The sequence below is a fragment of the Tachysurus vachellii genome, chromosome 16 (assembly GCF_030014155.1).
Source record: "Tachysurus vachellii isolate PV-2020 chromosome 16, HZAU_Pvac_v1, whole genome shotgun sequence".
Taxonomy (NCBI): Eukaryota; Metazoa; Chordata; class Actinopteri; order Siluriformes; family Bagridae; genus Tachysurus; species Tachysurus vachellii.
The window spans coordinates 20035132-20052987 of record NC_083475.1 but is presented as its reverse complement, the minus strand read 5'-3'; the positions used below and the strand labels follow the sequence as shown (position 1 = coordinate 20052987).

General features: G+C 41.5%; 1 long non-coding RNA gene across 1 annotated transcript; it reads left to right on the top strand.

Moving 5' to 3' along the window:
- Positions 1 to 430: 430 nt before the first annotated feature.
- LOC132859073 (uncharacterized) lies at positions 431 to 1864 on the top strand. Its single transcript, XR_009649704.1, has 2 exons — positions 431 to 585; positions 682 to 1864. It is a non-coding gene; the product is annotated as an uncharacterized LOC132859073 (long non-coding RNA).
- Positions 1865 to 17856: the final 15992 nt, after the last annotated feature.

Genomic DNA, 17856 nt, shown 5'->3' with positions numbered 1-17856 from the left:
TCACCTGACATGAGCTTTTCACATGCTGTTCTGTTTTTGTTGCTAAGCAACTAGCCGTAACGTTCTAACACCGCATCGTTTCACAGCGTCTGCGTCCGGCACCGTGATGCGGCGTTAACTCTGTAAAAGCCGTGCTGATGCTGATTGCCATAAATTACACGTTTCGTATTATTATTTCCTCTAACCACGGATGATGGTTAGGTTTTAGAGCAACAAGAAGCCTGAAATCTGAATATCTTTAGTCTAGATGTGTGTAAACTTTTAGACTTAACTGTACATTTACAACAAACAGCTACTGAGACCGGATCTGAAGTAAACACTGGTGTTTTTTCAGCACGGTGCGTTCATTTGTTCCGCCGTCTATTTGTAAAGAGCGTGTTCTACAGTATACTTCCTCAGCTCGTATCTGTATATATTCCAGCGGTCTATTACACAAGGTGTTTATAAATAATTTATGAATGCATTCAGGTCTGTTCCTGGAAGCATGCGAGTCTTTTCTTTTCTGTTGTGCACCATGGCAACACAACAGGAAGAGAGTGTGGTGGAGAGGAAGTAACATGGATGACAGCTGCAACCGTTATCGAGGTGTGTTCACTCACAGATCTAGATCGCAGGATCTAAATTTGATGTTGTTTGTTTGTCATTTTTTTATCTTCCTTTTTTTTTGTTTTTTTTTTGAAGAGGAAGAAGAAGAAGAATCCAGGAAGTAACGATTCTTCTAAAAAGGAATCCAGGAAGTAAGTGCAGCGTGCTTCGTCCTGTTTCTCCTGTGTGCTACGCTTAACGTTGACTTTTTCCACCATCTGTAAACGTTAAGCGTAGTACACAGGAGAAACAGGACGTTTCAGAAGAACACTCAATCCCAAGGCTGGATGCCAGGAAGGATGCCATAACACAAATAACCAACTTTTATCGCTGTGGTGAGCAGAAAAGCATCTCAGAACGTTTAAAGAATGAGGAAGAAGAGCTACAACAGAAGAAGACCAGACTGAGTTCCACTGCTGGCCCCAGAACAGCAATCTGAGGCTTTTTTTTATTAATTCACATGGTTCACACTGTAATCATATATTTTTTACCTTATATAATAAAATGTAGGGGGCACGGTGGCTTAGTGGTTAGCACGTTCGCCTCAAACCTCCAGGGTTGGGGGTTCGATTCCCGCCTCCACCTTGTGTGTGTGGAGTTTGCATGTTCTCCCCGTGCCTCGGGGGTTTCCTCCGGGTACTCCAGTTTCCTCCCCCGGTCCAAAGACATGCATGGTAGGTTGATTGGCATCTCTGGAAAATTGTCCGTAGTGTGTGATCGCGTGAGTAAATGAGAGTGTGTGTGTGTGTGCGCCCTGCGATGGGTTGGCACTCCGTCCAGGGTGTATCCTGCCTTGATGCCCGATGACACCTGAGATAGGCACAGGCTCCCCGTGACCCGAGGTAGTTCAGATAAGCGGTAGAAGATGAATGAGTGAATGAATAATAAAATGTCTGCGTTGTCCTGGAATTCGTGGATCATCATTACATACAATAAACATTCTTTTATTTTATTATTATTTCACATTTCATTCTATTCCTTCTATGTTTCCATCTATTTATCTTCTCTAGTGTTTATCCTGTACAGAGTCACAGGGAACCTGGAGTCTATCCCAGGAGACTCTTGGTTGAGGTACCAACACACACACACACACACTAACACAATATGGACAATTTAGAGATCGTCAACGTTCTACAGTACATGTATTTGGACTGGAGAAGGAAACCGGAGTACGAGCCAGAATTATAGCAGCTGGAATGGAAGTGAGAAGAAGAATGAACTTGTTCTGAGATGTTCCTCTATGTAACTATAAACGGATAAAAAAGTACACTTGTCCTGAGTCAGTGCTGATGTTTGTTAGCTATTTGCTTCTACCTTACTTTGTATCCTAGACTACACTATGCAGACAGGAACACGCTGAGACTAAACACGGTGTGTGTGTGTGTGTGTGTGTGTGTGTGTGTGTGTGTGCGCGCGTGTGTGTGTGTGTGTGTGTCTGTGTGTGTGTGTGTGTGTGTGTGTGTGTGTTTTATGTAAAAATTGCTTCCTGTGACAAAAGAAATCACATCAGTCTCTCGATTCCTCGTCAATACGCCCACCTTCAGTCTGGCAGAGAAGAGGAACAGTGAGCAAACTGTACCCACACAAACACACAAACACACACACAAACAAACACACACAAACACACACACACCATGCGATTGACACCACTATGTGTGTATCCAGTCTGAATGAATTTTGAGCTCTTAAAAAAAAAATCACCCTAATACATTTAGACACTTAAAAGTGTGTGTGTGTGTGTGTGTGTGTACTGTATGTGTGTGTGTGTATGTGTGTGTGTGTGTGTGAGAGAGAGAGAGAGAGAGAGAGAGAGAGAGAGAGAGAGATTTTGCCCTCAATTGTTTGGCACCAGTCCAGGATGTCCCCTGCCAATGGATAGATGGATGGACGGATGGATGGATGGACGGATGGATGGATGGATGGATGGACAGAGGGATGGATGGATGTTCCTTCTATTGGCAGATTATTTTGCTTCTTTCTATAAAGCTATGTATAGTCAGTTTGGTTTATGGAACCGCTAGATAAAGTAGAGTGGTAGAGGAACGTTAATGCATCGATCACACAGTCTTTTTCTTTAGTCAGAAAAAATTAAACCTGCTGTAACGTTACTCGGAGAAAAGGATCCGAGGTGTAGGTGATATAGTGTTGGGTATAACGTGGTGACGTCCTGTTTCCACTGCTGTGTGTGTAAGGTGTGATGTGAGAAGCTCTGTGGTCAGCGTGGTGTAACTCGTCGACATGGTGATGTCCACATTGGAAACGTCATCGATACTCAAGCCAGGCTCGTGCAAGGTGATCTGCCAAAACACACACACACACACACACACACACACACACACACCCACGCACACACAATATCAGACGCTCCATACAGCTTCCAGCTTGCTTTCTCATGGAGCCCAGTTCCATTCAGAATGAGAAGATATGAAGATTTTATTATACCAGCTTCTCCACAGGGATATCTCTTGTGTAATTATGCAATCGAGGCACAGTGGGTTCATTTACATCAGCATGTCATTACCGTGTGACTGAGCCTGTTTTCACGGTCTCATTTCACTAACATACCTCTTACAGCGAGGATTTTCATCTCATCGGTGGGTCGAGAGAGTAAGAAATGAATAAAACTCTCGGTGGGAGCAGCGGAGTTCAGTACATTTTTAATACGAGCCTGAACTTGAGGACAAAAGTGCAAATAAAACTTTATTAACCCTTCAAAACAAGTGTTTTAGATTTATTTGTGTAACCATGTGCGTCTGTTTCTCATTAGGAAAAGTAGAAGTGTGGCCAACACACACACACACACACACACCCACACGTAGAAATGCCCAATGGACCAACAGTCTCCTAATTTTAGGAACATTATAAAAATATAGGCGTAAAATTGTGAGCTTGTGAAATGGCCCACCATTACACCCAGAAACAGACAGAGATTGATGGAACGTTATTTTTGATAATAGTTTATGTATTTCCTGTTATCTTCAGCAGTAATGAATGATACGTAAGGAATAAAGACTATAAATGTTAAATATAAATCTCCTTACAAAAACCATTTTCATATCAATGATGTTGTTATGCAAAATTAGCTCTAGAAAGATCAGGGGAAGGACCTGGTAAACTATCAGTGGCAGGATCAGACATGCATATGTAGAGCGTTCACTGGTGGGCAGAGCTGGACGTCTATAAAATGATCAGAGGCAGAACCAGGTGAACACCTCTAGAAGGGTCAGGGGTGGGTCAGGTGAACACCTCTAGAAGGGTCAGGGGTGGGTCAGGTTAACACCTCTAGAAAGGTCAGGGGTGGGTCAGGTTAACACCTCTAGAGAGGTCAGGGGAAGGGTTAGGTCAGCAACTCCAGTAAGGTCAGGGGTGGGTCAGGTGAACACCTCTAGAAAGTTCAGGGGTGGGTCAGATAAACATTTCAAGAAAGATCAGTGATAGGACCAGGTGAACACCTCTAAACCAATCAGAGGTAGTTAAGATATCATGGGGGATCAGGTGTAGGGCCAGTTGAACATCTCTCAGAGACAAGGCTAATTGGTGAACAGGCAGGTGATCAGATCTATAAGACTAAGGGGGGAAGGCCAGTAGAACAGATCTATAACATTTATCAGACACCCTTAGCCAGAGAGACTTGATTTGAATTCATGACCTTCCAATCAGCAATTTAAAGTTTTAACCACTAGGCTACCACATACCACATGCCCCTAACATCTATAAGACTAAGAGGGTAGGGCCAGATGATCAGATCTACAAGACTAAGGGTTGGGCCAGGTGATCAGATCTACAAGACTAAAAGGGTAGGGCCAAGTGATCAGATCTACAAGACTAAGAGGGTAGGGCCAAGTGATCAGATCTACAAGACTAAGAGGGTAGGGCCAAGTGATCAGATCTACAAGACTAAGAGGGTAGGGCCAAGTGATCAGATCTACAAGACTAAGGGTTGGGCCAAGTGATCAGATCTACAAGACTAAGAGGGTAGGGCCAAGTGATCAGATCTACAAGACTAAGAGGGTAGGGCCAAGTGATCAGATCTACAAGACTAAGAGGGTAGGGCCAAGTGATCAGATCTACAAGACTAAGAGGGAAGGACCAGGTGATCAGATCTACAAGACTTAGGGGGTAGGGCCAAGTGATCAGATCTACAAGGCTAAGAGGGTAGGACCAGGTGATAAGATCTACAAGACTAAGGGGGTAGGGCCAAGTAATCAGATCTACAAGACTAAGAGGGTAGGGCCAAGTGATCAGATCTACAAGACTAAGGGGGTAGGGCCAAGTGATCAGATCTACAAGACTAAGGGGGTAGGGCCAAGTGATCAGATCTACAAGGCTAAGAGGGTAGGACCAGGTGATAAGATCTACAAGACTAAGGGGGTAGGGCCAAGTAATCAGATCTACAAGTCTAAGGGGGTAGGGCCAAGTGATCAGATCTACAAGACTAAGAGGGTAGGGCCAAGTGATCAGATCTACAAGACTAAGAGGGTAGGGCCAAGTGATCAGATCTACAAGACTTAGGGGGTAGGGCCAAGTGATCAGATCTACAAGACTAAGGGGGTAGGGCCAGGTGATCAGATCTACAAGACTAAGGGGGTAGGGCCAAGTAATCAGATCTACAAGTCTAAGGGGGTAGGGCCAAGTGATCAGATCTACAAGACTAAGGGGGTAGGGCCAAGTGATCAGATCTACAAGACTAAGGGGGTCATTCCAGGTGATCAGATCTACAAGACTAAGGGGGTAGGGCCAGGTGATCAGATCTACAAGACTAAGGGGATTAGGCCAGGTAATCAGATCTACAAGACTAAGGGGTAGGGCCAGGTGATCAGATCTACAAGACTAATTGGATCAGGCCAGGTGATCAGATCTACAAGACTAATTGGATCAGGCCAGGTGATCAGATCTACAAGACTAAGGGGGTCAGGCCAGGTGATCAGATCTACAAGACTAAGGGGGTAGGGCCAAGTGATCAGATCTGCAAGACTAAGGGCTAGGGCCAGGTGATCAGATCTAAAAGACTAAGGGGATTAGGCCAGGTGATCAGATCTATAAGACTAAGAGGGTCAGGCCAGGTGATCAGATCTAAAAGACTAAGGGGTAGGGCCAAGTTATCAGATCTACAAGACTAAGGGGATCAGGCCAGGTGATCAGATCTACAAGACTAAGGGGATCAGGCCAGGTGATCAGATCTACAAGACTAAGGGGATCAGGCCAGGTGATCAGATCTACAAGATTAAGGGGATCAGGCCAGGTGATCAGATCTACAAGACTAAGTTTCATAAGTGTATGACTAAAAATTTGTTACAAGTTACAACTGATGACTTGATTAACGTTCTCAGTGTTGCATTCACCTACGATTACATTCGGCATATATGGTATTCCACTGAAAATGAAAGCGTAGCTAAAAAACTGGATGACTTTTGTCTGAAATATCGATGTGTTCCAGTGGTGACAGAATTCACAGCTCAATTACTGTCTTTTCATCACGCCCCTTCTCCTAAAGGTAAGTCACACTCTGTCTGCCCTTATGCCTTTCATTAGCAGCCTTTGTGTGTGGTTCTCGGTTCTTCCACACACACACACACACACACACACACACTCACTCACTCACTCAAACACATTGAAAGAGAAAAGATAGTGACCTTCACCACTTCTCTCTTGTGTTTTTTCCATCATGTACACTAACACTAAGACAACTCGATATAAGAACATAACATATATTTCCTCTGGCACATCAGTGTGTATTAATTCATTATTAAAATAATTATCATAAAAGAACCCTATGCAGCTACCAATCCTAATGTACGTTTTTATGATCGAACGATACAAACCATAATTCTGCATCTTTCTACAACTATTTGTTACATTATATGTGGGCGGGGCCTATTTGTCTGTTCTTCTTAACCAGATGGGTGGAGCTTAAACAAAACTATACGTATAACAAGTTAGGAAATCTCCTAATCTATCATGTAAAGCCTGAAATAAGACAAAATAACGTGTTAAATGTGCGGTGCACGTTGTTTGAAAGCCAATGTTGACATTTGAAATCACCAAAACAAACACACCCCTAACCCAAATGGGTGTCACCCCTGTTTTATAGCTCCAGCCCACACATACATACATAACCCAAGCAACTATTATGGCGGAACCTGTTGGTGCAGCTGGCCGAGTGGATATTTTTATCAGTAAATGAACACAATGAGTAATACTGTGGTAATACACATGTGTTTTTGTAGTACTGTGTGTTGTACCGTGAAAGGTTTAGCTCCGTTTCACGCGTAAGATGTTCAGTTCTCTCCAGCGCTGGAAAGCTGATCCTATATTAACACGGGTCCTGCTTCATGTCTTATCGTAAGCCTTTTCTGTTTCATTTTTGTTTTCGTACTGAACACTCTCTCCGCCGCATATTGACAAGACACGCCCCTTTCTGCTCATTGGCTACACGTTTGTTTTGTTTGTCGGCCCGACTCAGTTTTCTGAAGCATTTCTCAAACATCGTGCACCCCGACTTTAAATCAGTCTTTTAGCATGAATGAAAGCTTTCACACACAAAAACATTACAGAAATACTAAAAAGATCATTTTAGGTAGTTAATGAAAGCATTAGGACAGAAACACACATATATAGACATTCGGCACTAATTATAATTAACTAATTATATTGAACAACTAATTTGTTGTACATGTGTAAGGACAATAAAATGAAATCTAATCTAATCTAATCTAATTAAATAAAATGTGTTAAATGATTTTTTTTTTGACTAATTCTTAACAAAGGCAATTTTTACATTAACGAATAATTTTGTATAATTCATTTTTGGCATAAATTCAACCACATACAGACTTTTACTTTTAGTTCCGCTTTAGTTGCTCTATAATATTATTATTATTATTATTATTGTTATTAATAATAACAATAATAATAATAATAATAATAATAATAATAATAATAATAATAATAATAATAACGTTTGACTACACGTTTGTCGTTAGCACGTTCGCCTCACACCTCCAGGGTGGGGGTTCGAGTCCCACCTCCACCTTGTGTGTGTGTGGAGTTTGCATGTTCTCCCCGTGCCTCGGGGGTTTCCTCCGGGTACTCCGGTTTCCTCCTCCGGTCCAAAGACATGCATGGTAGGTTGATTGGCATCTGTGGAAAATTGTGTGTAGTGTGTGATTGCGTGAGTGAATGAGAGTGTGTGTGTGTGTGTGTGTGCCCTGTGATGGGTTGGCACTCCGTCCAGGGTGTATCCTGCCTTGATGCCCGATGACACCTGAGATAGGCACAGGCTCCCCGTGACCCGAGGTAGTTCGGATAAGCGGTAGAAGATGAGTGAGTGAATGAATGAATACACGTTTTTCACATTTGTCACTGTTAGGAACTTTTATTCATTTAAATAGTTTCCAGAGTTATTTATAAATTTGTGATCATTTGTATAACGACAAGTGCATAGTATCACCCTATAATCTTCTCTCTCTCGCTCTCTCTCTCTCTCTCTCTCTCTCTCATTCTCTTTCTGACTCGTACACATACCCCCCCACACACAGCTTCTTAACTCTGTTCACTCAAAGCATCCTCTCATTCTAATACACTATCGTTTCTAGAGTAACTCGTTCACAGGGTTCGTACATCTGACATGATGTTGAGGGTTTATGTGAGGAGATGTTTGTTTAGAATTAACGGAAGGAGTCTCCAGTGTTAGTGCTTTTTGTCATGGGAGTCTACGTTTTGTGGTTTCTCTGTAACATGACAACTGTTGTTGGGTTTCTTTTATTTATTTGTTTGTTTTGTTTTGTTTCTACTGTTTCTACTGTTGTAGTGTAAGTTAGAACAGGAACTAAGTTGTTTTTATAGATTTCACTATAATTAAAGTTAAAAAATAACTATAAAGCAATTAAGGTATCGCGTGTCGTTCTTTAATCGACAAACAACGTAATGGCTGCTGAGTTGCTATGTTATAAGAAGAATAACAGTAACTCGTCTTCATCACAACAGAAACTCCTCTTCATCACACCACCCTGTTCCTGATATCGCACTACCCTAATTAAAATAACTTGAGCGTTTTTGTTAGGATCTGTGCGACCTAACACACCATGCGCGCTGCAGCACATTTTTTGACTCAGTGTGTGTTTGCAGAAAGACGACACTGTGTACCAGTCTACAACTCTCTCGCTGGGTTTTGCTGTTCACAATCGCAATCACAATCACATTCACACATCGCTCCGGTGAGAAGAACAAATCGCGGCCGCAAGGATTACGGAACACATCCCATCACGCCAGCAAATATTGGACGGCAAACCCTGGCTTTCTCAGCAATGACAAACCGCTGATTGAGGATCACACAGGCTGATTTAGAGATACGGTTTACATCAGAGCAGATATGATCATAATCTTTAGTTATAGTTATACGGCTAAGCTATAGAGGGTTAAGGGCCTTGCTCAGGGGCCCAGGAGTAGCAGCTTGGTGGACCTGAGCTTTGAACTCACAACCTTCCTATCAGTAGTCCAACACCTTAACCAGTGAGCTACCACCTCCCCATCACGCATCTTTACAGAGATGTCGCAATACAAGTCAAAAGTTTGTGCACCCCCCTCATCATTTACTGCACCATAATGAAGACCAAGAAAAGTGAGACCTGAAAACTTCTTGATGTCTGATGAAACTTTGCACACATATTCTGGATCTTCTGAACCAGCTCCTAAATAAAAGTTGTGTAAACAAAAAGAACATACACATGGACATTAACTTCACGATTTACATCTTCAGGATTAAACACATTCAAACCGTCGTCCAGTTGATGATAAATATCTGTGTATTTTCAGCGTGAGACCTGTGGAGTGTGATAATAATAATAATAATAATAATAATAATAATAATAATAATAATAATAAAAGCTGTGAGGAAAACGTGATGCCGTCTATACTTCCCTCCCTGTGTGTGGTTTAAAGAGACCCGGTATTCTGCTCAAATCACTGATTTCAGGATCAGGTGCTATGCTGACATGTTTAATACACTCAGGGTGGCGCCTAATTTATATTTTGGGTTGACTTTGTCAGCCAGGGCATGAATTAGAGCTCAAGGTGTTATTAGGTGTAATAATGAGTGTGTATACAGGAAGAGCAAGCCTTGCTAAAAAGAAAGAAAATAAAAGAAAATAAAAAGTTTTGATATAAATATAAATGTTTGTATAGAAATGATAAAAGAAGGTTTACTGTGAAACTAAACCAGATTTGATTTTGGTTTTGCTTTGACACAGATCACAGTTAGGGACTCTCTCTCTCGCTCTCTCATTTTCTACCACTTATCCGAACTACCTCGGGTCACGGGGAGCCTGTGCCTATCTCAGGTGTCATCGGGCATCGAGGCAGGATACACCCTGGGCGGAGTGCCAGTGCATCACAGGGCACACACACACACACTCTCATTCACTCACACAATCACACACTATGGACAATTTTCCAGAGATGCCAATCAACCTACCATGCATGTTTTTGGACCGGGGGAGGAAACCGGAGTACCCGGAGGAAACCCCCGAGGCACGGGGAGAACATGCAAACTCCACACACACAAGGCGGAGGCGGGAATCGAACCCCCAACCCTGGAGGTGTGAGGAGAACGTGCTAACCACTAAACCACCATACCCGGATAGGGACTGTTTTTTTTTTTTACAATAATTCATATTTAATATATCGCTCAGCCTGCCACCTTGTAAAGCAGTATGAGGTGACATATGACAAATCATCTGATATATATATATGTGTGTGTATGTGTGTGTCTGTGTGTATGTGTGTGTGTGTGTGTGTGTGTCTCTACCTCGCTCCAGCCTCCTCTCTCCCAGGGTGTGTGTACGTATTAATTTAAAGCCATCAAACCCAAGGGCGTCGTCTCATCAGTCACTGTCACAGGTCAAACGTCCAATCAGGGAGACCTTGCTCACATCGGGTCCAACCAGATTAATCTGTATAAAGCCTGCTTCTTACAGTGAGATTCATCTCACTCAGAGCCAGCACGCAGCAACGCGTCCATCTCAGTGCAAAAGTTTGTACCCCCCCCATGGCTTTTGAAAGGTAAAAAAAGGACCTTACAACTGACTGACAAGGCAGCAATGCACAATCTGAGAAAAAAGCAAAAGGGGAATAGTTTAAAATGTAGTTTAGCATGACCAGGTCCATCTCCAGAGGTTTTCTAACACAAATGGTTTCATTCATTCATTCATCATTCATCTTCTACCGCTTATCCGAACTACCTCGGGTCACGGGGAGCCTGTGCCTATCTCAGGCGTCATTGGGCATCAAGGCAGGATACACCCTGGACGGAGTGCCAACCCATCGCAGGGCACACACACACTCCAAATGGTTTCAATTCAATTCAATTAGCTCTTTTCACAATGGACACTGCAGCAAAGCGGTTCACAGGTATATAAAAATAAAAAATAAAACAATAAAGTTTAAGTTTAAAAAAAACAAAAAACATAATTCTAATTTATATTTTAAACCAGCTTTAAAAATGTTCATATCAACGTTCAGAAAAGGAAACGTCCTAAATTCCCCTTTCTGATTGGTCAGAATGTGATTGGTTCATTTTCTCTAACAGCAGCTCTGACGGTAGTGATGCAGCAAATCACATTTTTATATTAATGTTCTCTGTCTAGTACGGTATTGTTTCCATGGCAACAGCATGCTATAATGACTTGTACATGTAAATGAGAACGGATATAATGGATATAATCTTACAATATACAATAAATTCTCAAATTGTTGAGGTGTAAGAGGAATAACGCACTGCTGTTCCTGTGAAGGGGGGGCACGGTGGCTTAGTGGTTAGCACGTTCGCCTCACACATCCAGGGTGGGGGTTCGAGTCCCACCTCCACCTTGTGTGTGTGTGGAGTTTGCATGTTCTCCCCGTGCCTCGGGGGTTTCCTCCGGGTACTCCGGTTTCCTCCCCCGGTCCAAAGACATGCATGGTAGGTTGATTGGCATCTCTGGAAAATTGTCCGTAGTGTGTGATTGTGTGAGTGAATGAGAGTGTGTGTGTGTGTGTGCCCTGTGATGGGTTGGCACTCCGTCCAGGGTGTATCCTGCCTTGATGCCCGATGACACCTGAGATAGGCACAGGCTCCCCGTGACCCGAGGTAGTTCGGATAAGCGGTAGAAAATGAAAAGTGTTCCTGTGAAATAATGAGCTCCAAGCTGCATTGGCATTGGACATTGGACTACTGATCAGAAGGTCATGAGTTTGAATCTCAGGTCCACCAAGCTGCCACTGCTGGGCCCCTGAGCAAGGCCCCTAACACTCAAATGCACAGTTGAGTAAATTGAAATAAAACTTAAATCACTCTGGATAAAGGTGTCTGCTGAATGCCAGAAATATAACTCCATCCATCTCTGAGTATTTTCCGGTAACAGTATCATTTCCTTGGTTGTATTTTACTTGACCTAGGGGTACGCAAACTTTTGCTCTCGACTCTCAGCTAAACTGGGAGAGCGTTTTTTCTTTCAATATACGATGTGAAAAACAGAAAGAAAGAAATCCAGGTTTGACAGTTGATTGTTCAGAGGAATCAACCTGCTTGTTAACGAATCTTCAAGAATCATTTGAATCACTGACTCGACCCTTCACGCAGTGACGAGGCATAACTGACATGAGAGAAGGAGAGAAAGAGAGAGAGAGAGAGGTGGTGCATTAGGCACCTCTGTCCTGCAGAGAAGACATGCCACTGCTTCTTCCTCTGACCTTTCCCTTAATCCCTCCTCCATCCTTCTATCGCTCCATCGCTCTTCCTCCACCGTTAGCCACCTCTCGCCGGTCCCCCAGCCGATCTGCTGTGTCACGCTGTTTGAAGTCGGACATCAGAGGCTATGAAAGCACTGTCTCATCCTGCATTGTTCATTTATTCATCCGTTCCTGTTTCATTATGCATTTCATTGCGTGTTTCTCGAACCTGCTGTCCAAACACTTAGCTGTGAAAAACCACACACACACACACACACACACACACACACACACAGATCTCCTAATTCCTTCGCAAAAGCCTCACAAGTAAATAATAAAACCCCAGTGTGGCTCTTGATTACAGAGTTGAGTCAATATTAACAGAAGCATAAATAAAATTAAGAACCAACCACAAAAACATCATTACATCATACATAATTCATAAAATGGAATCTTAGAAGCTAGTGTCATTAGCATGATCCCGGTTCGCTATTAGCCTCATGAACATTAGCACGTTTGGGTGAAGTGTCTCTTTAAAGCCGCCCAGGCATCAGCACCCGTTGAAGCTCATCCGCTGTTGAGTCCTTGCTTTATTAGCGCTTTCCGTTCCATTAAAACTTGTTCCAAATATTTTCATTCAGTAAATATTTATTTGTGATGTTTCCTCAGGATGAAAATCCAGTGTAAGTGTTAGCATATGGTGTTCTCATAAACTACTACAAAAGAAATATAATTTAAAAAAAAGTCTTTATTTCGGTTTTTGTCCTTTATTTCTGCTTTCTGATTCATTTTGCTCACTACAATTAGATTTTCTTTATTCAACAAAGATACAAGAAGGAGTTCTCATTCAAGGATCTGTTTAGCAAGTTCATGTTAATATTTTTAACTAGCTAGCTATGACTGAAGAATTAAAGGTGGGGTCTCCGATGTTTGAAAGCCAATGTCGACATTTGAAATCACCAAAACAAACACGCCCCTAACCCAAATGGGTCCCACCCCTGTATTGATAGCTCCGCCCACACCTACATACGTAACCCAGGCAACTACTGGAAAGAAATGTGTCTTTATCATAGCTGAAGGGAAGAACAATACGATTGCAGATAAACAAACAAGCAAAAATGACACACAAGTATAATCATGTAATGGACAAAGGCATATATTAGTTCTGTGTAACAAAGCAAAACCAACGTTACTCATCTATCGAGAAGGAAAAAAGCGCCTCGGTGTCTTAAGTAAAGTTGGTCACATATTCACAGATTGGAGTTTCCCGAGTCAATAACTCCTGAGCTAAACGCTGTTACTACACAAAACACGGTTGTAGCTGCGTCTCTACATTACTACGATAGAAAAGAGGTGTTATTTGTGTAGTAACAGTGTTTAGCTCAGGAGTTATTGACTCAGGAAACTCCAATCTGTGAATATGTGACCAACTTCCTGCTCCTTCAGTTCTCTCCAGCGCTGGAAAGCTGATCCTATATTAACACGTCCTACTTCTTACCTTATCGTAAGTCTTTCTTCTCTTTCTTTCTTTGTTTTTATCCTCCATGTCAATGTTAAAACCGCTTTCTGCTAATGTCACACATGCGCACTGAACACTCTCTCCGCCCATATTGACAAGACACGCCCCTTTCTGCTCATTGGCTACACGTTATTTTTGTTTTTGTTTTGTTTGTCGTTCTGACTCAGTTTTCTGAAGCATTTCTCAAACATCGGAGACCACACCTTTAAGAGCGCTGTATGAATAAGTGAGTTTAGCCAACTAGGTAACTTACGTTGTTACCCAGCTAGCTGTGAAAGCATTCACACAGCCAACACACACGTTCCTTGAATGTTACTTAGCAAGATATTTAACAGCTGTTTAGAAGATGCTAGTGTTTATTTCGCTAATGTAAACACTCAGTCAGTCTTTTAGCATGAATGAAAGCTTTCAAAACAGAAAACAAGAAATACTGAAAAGCTCATTTTAGGTAGCTAAATGTAACCAAATATATAGACATTAGGCAGATAGTTAGCTAACTAATCATATTGAACAACTCATTTGTTGTCTGCTCTTGTACATGTGTAAGGACAATAAAGTTAAATCTAATCTAATGTAATTAAATCTGGCTCTGATCTATATCACTGAATGGTTTAGTAACAGGCAGCAAAGTGTAACTCTCACGCTCAGTTTCATCTGGATATGTAACATAGGCTAGTGAGACATGTAGTTAGCATTCTGAACAACGGCTAGTCATCTATATGCAACAGAATGCAAACAGATTTGATTTAAAGTTTAAAGTTAGTTTAAAGTCTAAAGTTTAAAGTCTAAAGTTAGTTTAAAGTCTAAAGTTTAAAGTCTAAAGTTAGTTTAAAGACTAAAGTTTAAAGTCTAAAGTTAGTTTAAAGTCTAAAGTTAGTTTAAAGTCTAAAGTTTAAAGTCTAAAGTTAGTTTAAAGACTAAAGTTTAAAGTCTAAAGTTAGTTTAAAGTCTAAAGTTTAAAGTCTAAAGTTAGTTTAAAGTCTAAAGTTTAAAGTCTAAAGTTAGTTTAAAGTCTAAAGTTTAAAGTCTAAAGTTAGTTTAAAGTCTAAAGTTTAAAGTCTAAAGTTAGTTTAAAGTCTAAAGTTTAAAGTCTAAAGTTAGTTTAAAGACTAAAGTTTAAAGTCTAAAGTTAGTTTAAAGTCTAAAGTTTAAAGTCTAAAGTTAGTTTAAAGTCTAAAGTTAGTTTAAAGTCTAAAGTTTAAAGTCTAAAGTTAGTTTAAAGTCTAAAGTTTAAAGTCTAAAGTTAGTTTAAAGTTTCAAGTTGTAAGTTTGATGCTGTATAGCTGGCAACATGTATACATGTTGTTAGCAAGTGTAGCTAGTTAGCATGACTTGGCGTTAGCATGTAGGTCTTAAGGACTGTCACTTTTCACCCCTTTGCTCAAGTAGAGACAGTTTCCTCCTTGCTTTCCTCGCTCTTCTTCTTCCTTCTTGTCCTTTTTCGTCTCCATCCTGATATTGACATATTGATTTTCTGTGTTCGACAAGAATTCTAAGATAAAATGGTGATCGAACAGAGAAACGTAGATGAAAGGACAAGGAAGGAAAGTGGAGGAGAGAGGAAGAAAAAGATCAAATCTAACATGTGTATTACTTTTCTTTTCCGATATGAAGCCTATATTCGATAGGGTTCAATAAATCTGATTGTATGGTTAAAGACGTGGAGTCGAGGAAAACCTTGCTGGGTAAATCAATATGTTTTCAGAAGTAACAGTTCTACTTGAGTGGAAATTTTCCAGTACTCTTTCCATCATTCGTCTGACCACATCCTCGGGTTACTCACTAGCCTCATCCATTATTCGTAGGCTTGTCCATAATGGATGAACAGGTACAATGCACACCGCTCCAGAAGCCCCCTTCAGCCCTGCCTACCGACTCGTTCTGCCCAAAGAAACACACGGCAGTCCCGCTGTACAGCCCGAGCCACACGCTGCAGAGACAAGAAGTTCCCCTAGTCGTCCAATCGAACGTCTGATGTCTGGTCTAGCGTCGAACGCTGTCTTGTTTTTAGGGTCATGAGTGACTGTTGACGATGAACACGGAGCACACGATGGCTGCGATGTTCGTGTTAAATTATACAGAGTTTTGACAAAAAATACCACACCCACTTTTATATTCGGAACCTAATTTAATTCAATTCAATTCGAGTTTATTTGTATAGCCCTTTTTGCAATTGACATTGTCTCAAAGCAGCTTTACAAAACATAAACATAGAACAGAAGGTAAACATAAGGAATAATATAAAGAATTAATATAATAAATAAAAAAATTAGATAGATTTAGTTCACAATGTGTATGTGTTTATCCCCAATGAGCAAGTCTGAGGTGACTCAGGCAGCAGTGGCAAGGGAAAACTCCCTTAAATTGGTAAATGAAGAAACCTTGAGAGGAACCAGACTCAAAGGTGAACCCATCCTCATATGGGTGACACTGGAGGGTGTGATTATATATATATAGTCAAACAAATGCTGTATTGGTGTAAGGATCAAATGGAGTTCAGATCTCCTTTTAGTATCACAGAGTCCAACTGGAACTGGTAGGTCTGTAGATGTCTCCGGATCCTCACAGAGTCGGCCTCGTCTCAGAAATCTTCATCGCATGGAAGACGATCGGAGCTGGTACGATGTCTGGATGCCTCGGAATGAGTAGAAAGAGAGAAGCAGTGGAGAGGGATTAACATATCTGCTGTTCATAAAAATGTGCAAGTCTGATATAATAGTGTACAATATTATGGGATGTATTATGTGTACGCCTGACTAAAGAGATGAGTTTTTAATCTACATTTAAACTGGGAAAGTGTGTCTGAGCTCCGAACACTATCAGGAAGACTATTCCAGAGTTTGGGAGCTAAATATGAAAGCTTTGACCTAGATATTCTGGGAACTACCAGAAGTCCTGAGTTTTGTGATCTCAGAGAGCTCGAAGGATTGTAACGTGTTAGAAGACTAGTTAGATACATGGGAGCTAAACTGTTAAGAGCCTTGTACATACAGTAAGTAGCAGCAGTTTGTAATCAATTCTAAACTTAACAGGTACAGGTACAAACTTAACCTAATCTGCTCATGGAAAATTCTTCCTGCCAAATTGCTGCCTAATTGTCTGATTATCCGCGTCGTCTACACCAGCCTCTGTCTCATCACTCGAGGGGAACGTGACTATCAATTTCCATCCAGCTGTTCTGTTGGATCCATGTCTTAATATTCAGTCATTGTTTTAAATGTGTCTGTTTTGATGATGATGATGATGATGATGATGATGGGGACTTGAGTTTTGATGAACTGGTTCCTGCCATCTTGTGCCGTTTGCAGGAAGATGCCAAGATTAGAAATAAACATCGGTGGGAAAATAATCACAGATTCATTCTATCAGATATCATTATATCTATCCAGCTGTTCTGTTCAGATCGGTTTCTTCTCATCTTTTAAATTGTGTGTGTTGAATTCTGTACATCGTGTGGAAGTGCTTTTTTTTTTTAGCTCAGGAAGATCTTTAAAACTTTGTCTGTTGTCATCTGTATGTAATGTCTAAGCAGTTTCCTTTTGTTTCGATGACGATAGAATAGAAGCCTTCACATATTTCAATTTTGGCAGTTAAGGTCAGCGCACAGGGTCAGAGATGATACAGCGCTCCTGGACAGCAAAGGTTAAGGGTCTTGCTCAAGGGCCCAACAGTGACAGCTCAGCAGTGGTGGAGCTTGAACCCCAAACCACCTCTGCGCTGATGATAATGATGGTGGTGATGATGGTGGTGATGGTGATGATCGTGGTGAGGATGATGGTGATGGTGGTGATGATGGTGGTGATGATGGTGGTGAGGATGATGGTAATGGTGATGATGATAATGATGGTGATGATGATGGTGATGATGATGATGGTGATGATGGTGGTGATGATGGTGGTGAGGATGATGGTAACGGTGATGATGATAATGATGGTGATGATGATGGTGGTGATGATGGTGGTGAGGATGATGGTAATGGTGATGATAATGATGGTGATGATGATGATGGTGGTGATGATGGTGGTGGTGAGGATGATGGTAATGGT